The sequence below is a fragment of the Cornus florida genome, unplaced genomic scaffold (genome assembly GCF_030987335.1).
Source record: "Cornus florida cultivar Cherokee Brave unplaced genomic scaffold, ASM3098733v1 CherokeeBrave_3.0.0_Hap2_Chr10, whole genome shotgun sequence".
NCBI classification, from domain to species: Eukaryota; Viridiplantae; Streptophyta; class Magnoliopsida; order Cornales; family Cornaceae; genus Cornus; species Cornus florida.
In genome coordinates this window covers 66,057,421-66,066,741 of record NW_026775580.1, presented here as the reverse complement: position 1 = coordinate 66,066,741, position 9,321 = coordinate 66,057,421, and positions in this window count along the sequence as shown.

Sequence of the window (9,321 nt, the reverse complement as noted above, 5' to 3'; positions counted from 1 at the left end):
CTTTAAAGCATTCCACTCAGTAGTGAATAGAGCAGAAAGACTACCAACAGGTCGGCGACTAAGTGCATCCGCCACTACATTCGCTTTCCCTGGATGGTACTGTATAGAAAAATGATAGTCTTTTACAAACTCCAACCACCTGCGCTGTCTCATATTTAGCTCCCGCTGAGTGAACAAGTACTGCAAACTCTTGTGATCACTGAATAATCTGAAGAACTCACCCAACAGATAATGCTTCCAAATACGCAAGGCAAAGACCACTGCTGCCAACTCCAAATCATGTGTTGGATAATTAAGCTCATGAGGCTTAAGTTTCCGAGATCCATAAGAAATCGGTCGCTCCCCCTGCATTAATACACATCCAAGACCCTACAACGAAGCATCCGTGTAAACAAGATACTCTATCCCGCTCTGCGGAGTAGCCAGAACCAGTGTAGAAGTCAGCTTCCTTTTCAGCTCATCAAAAGCTCGCTGACAGTGTTCATCCCACACGAACTGTACACCCTTCTTGGTCAGATGAGTGAGTGGTCTTGCTATCTTGGAGAACCCCTGGATGAATATCCTGTAATATCCTGCCAGACCGAGAAAACTCCGAATCTCAGTAAGTGATGTAGGCTGTCCCCACTCAACCACCGTTGAAACCTTGGCCGGATCCACTGCTATCCCCTTTTCTGACACCACGTGACCCAGAAATTTCACCTCCCGCTGCCAAAATTCACACTTCTCGAACTTGGCATATAACTGGTGCTCACGAAGCGTCTGCAAGATTATGCAAAGATGTCTAGCATTATCGTCCTCCGACCGAGAATAGATCAAGATGTCATCAATAAAGACAATAACAAACTGATCCAAATAAGCCCGGAAGACTCTATTCATTAAGTCCATGAATACTGCAGGTGCATTAGTCGTCCCAAACGGCATAACTCGAAACTCATAAGAACCATATCGCGTGAGAAATGCTGTCTTAGGAACATCCTGCTCCCTGACCCTCAGCTGATGATACCCAGAACGCAGATCAATCTTAGAGAAATATGTGGCTCCCCTTAACTGATCAAACAAGTCATCAATCCTGGGCAAAGGATACTTGTTACGAATCGTAACCTTGTTCAACTCCCTGTAATCTATACACAGACGAAGCGAACCATCCTTCTTCTTTACAAACAAAACCGGTGCTCCCTAAGGTAATGTACTCCTACGAATAAAATCCTGGCTGAGTAACTGCTGAATCTGATCCCTCAGCTCTTTCATCTCTACCGGTGCCATCCTATAGGGTGCCTTAGCAATAGGCGCAGTGCCTGGAGCTAAGTCTATCACAAAATCGATCTCGTGACTAGGTGGCAACCCTGGAATCTCCTGAAATACATCCAAGAAATCCTATACAATCGGTATGTTATCCAATGACACAATAATCCCCTCCTCATTTTCCTCCTCCACATGGAACAAATAGGTGCTACCGCCCCCTTTAGAACGTGGCATAGCTACTATATACATATCCTGACCAGGTATGGTAAAAATAATAGATCTATCAAAACAAACAACTTGGGCATGGTAGTGAAACAACCAATCCATCCCAAGTATCGCATCATAAGTGTGCATGTCCAGGACCAATAGATTGGCTAGAAATCTGAGTCTGCCAATATCTAGTGTCACAGGCCCATCACTCACATGTCTAATAGCTGTATCACCCAATGGTGTAGAAATACCCTGAGGTCTAGTGCATACCCTCGTCCTCATCCCAGACAAAGCAACAAAAGTCCTAACTACAAATGAGTGTGTAGCACCCGTATCAAATAAAACACGTCCATGCAAACCATGAATAAGAAACTTACCCTCAATTGTCTGAGGTGTCTGAACATCCTGTGGCATGGGGTTATACACCCTGCCATAGTGCAACTGTTGTGGTGCCTGTCCCTGAGTCTGCGGCGGTGCCGGTAAAGCCAGATGTGTCTGTCCCTGAATCCGTGGAACCTGTGGAGCTGGTAGAGGCACTGGCGCCCTCTGTCCCTGCTGCACATACTGTCTCTGTCCCTGTCCTTATCCTGCTTTAGGATATTGCCTGGTGGTATGACCATACTCTCCACAAGTGTAATAACTACCCTGGAAAGTACCAAATGGCCTCCTCTGTCGGTTAGCCTGTGGCTGACCCTGTCCTGCCTGTGGTCCCCCATTCTGTTGCCTCTGAATAGGTGCCCCATTCCGGTGAGCATCTGAACCACCTTTGTGCTTCTTCCAAGGCTGTTGTCCTTGGAACTTGCCTTTGTCATTCTGCCGGTGACCATTGCCATTCACCTTTTCAGCTGACTGATTAGTAGAGTCTTTATCCCCGCTTCTCACCACGAGTCTGTCTGATGTCCACAGTCAACTGATACTGTTGTAGAGCGGCGTCTACCACCTGAGCATAGGTAGTATAGGCTGGACTACCTGTAATAGCTCTCTTGATAGACCACATTAGTCCTTTGACAAAACTGTTGCGCTTCTTCTCCTCTGTATCCACCTCCTCCGGTGCAAAGAGAAACAAGCGTGTGAACTGCTGCTCATACTCCGCCACTGTCATGTTTCCCTGCTGCAGACTTAGAAACTCGGTCAATATAGCTGCCCTGACTGCATAGGGAAAATATTTCTCATCAAAGCGAGCACTGAACTCATCATAAGACAATGTCATCCTCTCCTCTGAGGTGGTAACTGACTCCCACCACTGTAGTGCATCCCCAACTAGCTTGAAAGTAGCAAGCATCTACTTCTAAACCTCCGTGCACAGAACCAAACGAAGATGACGCTCAATATCCTGTTTCCACTGGTGAGCTGCTCTCGCATCGGTTGAGCCTGAGAACACAGGTGGACTCCCCTTTGTGAAAGAGCCCCTAGCCTTTCCCCAAGAATCCGTCTGAACCACTGGTGCTGGTACAGGTGCCGGCTGTACCTGAGGCTGATTCCGAAGTGCAGCTGTTACCCCAGCCTCTATAGCTCGAGCAACGAGGTCAGTGAGGTGAGGAGGAATCTCTGGATCTCTGACCTGGTCCAGAGTCTGTTGAATATTCTCCTGTTCCTCCTGAAACTGATCCATGTCATTTTAAAACCCAAGCCTTCGCTGCTCTTCCTCCATTTGCTGACGCCGTAGGAGATATTGTTGCCTACGTGCCGTTCTCCTTTCCTTCCTAGTTCCTTGCATGTTCTGTCCATTTCTAGCGTTAACCATCTGTTAACACGAAAAGACAGACGTCAGTACCCTTTCTATACGAACCATAAGAAATACAATGAATCCTAACTTAAGCTCTATTCAAGAGAAAACGCTACGCGGAAGACTTAATACGAAACATCCTAGAGACACTTAAACCTGGAGTGCTCTGATACCAACTGTGATACCCCTCGGATCCGAGACACGGGTTGATCAGGCCCAGGCCCAAACCCGAGGGAATATCAAACAATTAATATTTTATAATGAACACGGAATACAAAAAAAAATTAAGAAATGAAATTAAAGCTGGAAGGAACTAAAAATAGAATCCGCAAAAAATTATAATTATTAAAATCCATCAAACCCAAACTCCAAAACTCCATCAGTTTACAACTTGAGAATCCATCTCTAGTGGACCCCTATTAAACATTCAAACGGAAAATAGAACAACTGTAATAAACTTCCAGAAATAAAACAATAGAGAGAGCCCTACATCGTCGGAAGAGTGAATAGAGACCTCTGCTCAGCACGAACACGTCTAAGCCTGGAACTGTCGTGTACCTGAAAAATAGAAGTGGGTTAGGCCCACGGGCAAGTTCTATACTACTACAATCCAAACAGAGGCCCGATACGCATGTACATCCTAAACAATTCAACAATAGCTAATGGTCCGTAAATATATATATAGTCACACTAAAGAATTCTCACTGGACTACAGGCCGGTCTCAACCTGAATAGAGGTAACATGCTAAAACGCACACGAAGTGGGCATATGTACCTATACCTAAACAGGGTACACCTCCAACCATCGTAGCCAGCTACACATCCCGATGCATATACGCTCCCTAGCCATCGGTCCTGAGGCTCAAGCTCATACCGAGACACCATAACAGTACATATATAAAATCCATCCAAAATCCCTGGTATTGCCGCTCAACAAGTAGTTGCCATGACAATACAAATCCACGGGACTTAACTTTTAGTTAATCCCATCCTTATTCCAAGTAGGTGGGTAATGGTATTGTTTTAAAAACCAAACTCATCCTTAGTATGCCACTGTCCCATACCGGTGCCTACTTTCCAATCCTTCAGTAGTCAATAATACCAATAAATCAAGTATATATCAACTAAATTCCAATATCAAACATTCAATGTTAGCAGTGATAAAATAAGCATTGATAAACAGGGTCACAACAACAACATATACATGCCCAATTTAAGTTGTTCCCTTTAGTCTGATATAAAGACAAAATTAATTAAAACTTCCATTTAACACCTTACAAATGACATACAGATATGTAGGGTATGTATCACAAAATCCTAACCTCCATAGTTGATACTAACTGTGATAATGTAAGCATCAAAACAATATTCACAGTATGTATGTAGACATGCTCAAATTATAGTGTTCCACAAAATCGATCTAGTGTTAAACTCACATCCTCCTAGTATTTAAGTTCCAACAGTTGCTATTACAGAAGTTAAGATAGCTATCATCTAGACCCATCCTTCCAATAATTTATACTAGCAATGGTAAGGAAAAACGTGAACCACAGAACCACAATGCATCCACAAACATGCTAGTCTAGGTTGAACAAGCATACAACACTACTGTAACTACCAGTTTCATAGCAAAACAGATATCATTTTAGTTTGGTTTAATCTTCATTAATCCTGAAATCATTTAAGAGTGCAAAGAGTATGAAGCCTAAGGGAAAGAGTAAGGATAGAATCTTGCCTCAGAAACTTTTGTTCAAAGTTTCAACATCGTCTTCTTAAAAAATCCCGGCGAGTTCCAAAACCTGGTTATTGTTGACGGGTACGAAACACTATTCCTGAACTCAAAATCTAATCTTCACCGTTCAGATTGTGCGACACTGAGTCGTGAACCTCTCCTCCAAAATTCAGGTCGATCGGACCACGGACGAAGCCGAATCGGATGTTTGATGAAATTTGGGCAGAATGAAAAAAAACCTGTGCGACCCAGTTACTGTTCACGAGTACGAATCACTGTTCCCGAGGTCAAACTCTGATCTTCACCGTTCAGATTATGCGTCATTGAGTGTTGAACCTCTCGTCCAAAATTCAGCTTGATCGAACTAAGGACGAAGCGGGATCGGATGTTTGATGAAATCTGGGCAGAATGGAAAAAACCTGTGCAACCTAGTTACTGTTCACGAGTACGAATCACTGTTCCCGAGGTCAAACTCTGATATACACCGTTCAGATTGTGCGTCACGGAGTCATGAACCTCTCCTCCAAAATTCAGCTCGATCGAACCACGGACGAAGCGGGATCGGAGCTTTGATCAAACCTTGGCAGAATGTGAAAAACTGCGTTTTTCCTTCTCCACTTCCACAAAACGTGTGCTTTGTTAAAAAAAAACCCTACATAGATATCTACCTTATACTTATAGAGTTTTCCTAAACTCTAGATTCATTTAAGTCCAACTCACAATCCTAACCGGCCCATCCAATTAACGTAGAAACTTACGACGGCTATAATATAAAACCCTAATTTATACTGTAATTAAAACCCTAGTTAGATGTATTTACCTAATTACCCTATTCACCACTAAATACTTAACAAATAATCTAATTAAACAAAATAATAATTAGTAAACCCAATTAAACCAAATAAGACACACATAAAATAAGATAGACATAGAATAATTAAACCAATTACACTTAAACCATTAATGCTAATTAAATAATTAAAACACTAACAAGTAATTCCAATCAAATAACTAAACCAATTACACTTAAACCATTAATGTCAATTAAATAATTAAAACACTAACAAGTAATTCCAATCAAATAATTAAAAATAAATATCATTTAAATAAATTAAATCACCACAAAAGAAAACAATTAAGCACCTAATAAAAAAAATAATGACACATAATCAAATAAAATGCACTTAAATTAAATACCATTAAATACCAGGAATATCCTTTTTAAAATTAGGGGGTATTACACGTATACATCCTAGTCAATCCAACAGTAACTAGTAGTCTGTATATATATATATATACACACTAAAGGAACCTCACTAGACTATAGGGTTGTCTCAACCTGAATAGTAGGCAACATGCAAAACGCACATATAGTGGGCATGAGTACCTAGACCTACCAGGGTACACAACTACACTATATCTAGCTATACATCCCTGGCGATATACGCGCCCTAACCACTGATCCTGAGACTCAAGTTCATATCATGGCACTATACTTATATATATAAAATCTAGTAACCATCCTATCCAGTATAAATTAATCCTCTATAAGTCATTCAACTTGTTCAGCTGACCTGACCTGAATATAAGTAGGACTTAACATTTTAATTAATCCATTCCATTAAATAATAAATTAATCCTCCATAAGTCATTCAACTTGTTCAGCTGACCTGACTTGAATATAAGTAGGACTTAAAATTTTAGTTAATCCATTCCCTTATATAAAATAGGTAGGACTTAACTGATAAGTTAATCCGTCCCTAGAATGCCACCGTCCCTAGAATGCCACCGTCCCATACCGGTGCATTAAACCACACAATCTAACAATTGATGTAACGATTAAGGAAACACATCAAACAATTCAGAAATAACTATGATAATATGATATCAAGTTATCACAAAATAGGAATGACTTATTATTTATTTAAGCTTGCTATATCATATGTCCCACACAAATTGATCTTATACATGATGATATTTTATTATACCGTCAAATAAGTATTCTCCATATCCAATTCAACCTACACATTTAATCTTAATTGCTAAAACATTTTAAAAGATTAAATCCATTCGTTTGTTTAAAACATTCAAATAGCAAGTATCATTATGATTGAGTCTATTTAAATTTATTTAAACACAAACCTAGTTCCTATTTAGTGTTCAGGAATCCTAGGCATATTTCTACGTTCCATCATTCCACAGATATGAAAAATACATAATGTAAACATATAAAAATTCACACCGAAAATCAAATCAAAATCATGTATTTATCAATTCATAACACAAGAACATATATGAACCAATTTTATAAAACCTATATTCTAATCCAATTAAACATGCATAATTATTTAATTTTATATGTTTAATAAATCCTGAAATTTCCTAGGCATGCATAGAAACACGAATCAAAGGGAAAGAGATAGAAGAAGAACTTGCCTTAAACTTTCGGATCGAAAGTTAAACTTCTTCTTCCTTGATCTTCTCTCTACAGGGTTTTTTTCCTCCTTCCCTCTCTGACTTTCTAGAATATATCACGTGAATATTTCTGACCCCCTTTTACAACCTATAACTTTATATTTATAGGCTAAATAAAATAACTCTAACCATTTTCCCAATCCAAGTCAACTTAAAAAAAATATATATTAAAATATTAAAAAGGTAAGTAAAATATGTTACGCATATAATTTATGTATATGTTTATTAAATAAATAAATTATACACATTCCATTATTTATTAATGGATTATCCAATAATACTTAAGTTAGCATAATATTATAAAGTAACTTAAAACATAATACGTATCAAATTTATATATATTTTTATTATTTAAATATAAAACATATACATCAGATTAAATATTACTACCCAAGTTACCATAAAAGTAATTAATATATTGCTTTCCTTTTTATATATGTCTATAATATATATATATATATATATATATATATATATATATACATACACAACTATCCATATGTAATAATCCATACACATCTAACCTCCTATCAAAGTAATCCATGGGACCCAATTAGTTGACCCATTACTACTAACCATAACCATAAAAGAAAAATAAAATAAAATAATAAAAGAAAAGAAAACATTTAATTTACATTTAATCAAAATACCATTTAAGCACATAATCTAATTAAATAATTAACACATAGACAAATACAAATAATATATAGACACATAATCTAATAATCAAGTAATACCTAATTCAATTAAACACATAAGCAATTAGTCAAATAATCAATTAAATAATTAAAAATACAATTAAAATAAATAAATAAATACCGATACTATCCTTTTAAAATTAGAGGTATTACAATATGTATACATAAATACACACTATAGGACGCTCACTAGTCCACAGGTCTGTCTCAACCTGAATGGAAGGTAACTCGCAAATCGCACATACAGTGGGCATGTATACCTAGACCTACTAGGGGACCAGGTGTCCATGTCCAGTTATCCATCCTAGGCAATATACGCGTCCTAACCATGATCCTGAGACTCAAGCTCATATCACGGTACCATAAATATATATATATATATATATATATATATATATATATATATATATATATAATCCTTCCTAATGCAAAATATAAAACAAACATCCAATATGACATTCAACTATTTTGGTTGACCTGACATGAATATAGGTAGGACTTAACTTTTATAGTTAATCCATTCCTTATTCCAGAATAGGTAGGAGTTAGCGTTGTGATCTAATCCATACCTAATATGCTACCGTCCCATACCGGTGCATATAACCCACAAAACAGAATAAGCAGTTCATCAATTGACAAAATAGAATAAGCAGTTCATCAATTAAAATCCAGAACAACATCCATGTAATTGACAGAACAAAATTTAATAGTTCTTCAGTTAAAATTCAGAACAACATCCATGTAATTAACAGAACAAAATTTAATAATTCTTCAATTAAAATCCAGAACTACATCCATGTAATTGACAAAACAAAATTTAATAGTTCTTCAATTAAAATCCAGAATAACATCCATGTAATTGACAGAACAAAATTTACTAGTTCATCAATTAAAATCTAGAATAAGCATAACAAGATCTGATACGTATATGACCATATTATGCATCCAATACAGATTTAAAATCATGTCACAGTCTGTCAAATTGCTAAAATAAAGTGAAACAATTTAAATCATTTATATCTGTTAACGGCATGCAAAATTATTTAAACTTTCATACTGTTCAACTCATTAGCATATAGATTAAACTATGCATTTGTAGGGTTTTAATATACCATGAAATAATATCTAGAACCCTCATTATCAACCCAGAACAGTCCGTTAGATTGCTGAAATAAAATGAAGCAATTAAACCCTTTATATCCGTTAACAGCATGCAAAATTATTTAAGCTTTCATAAT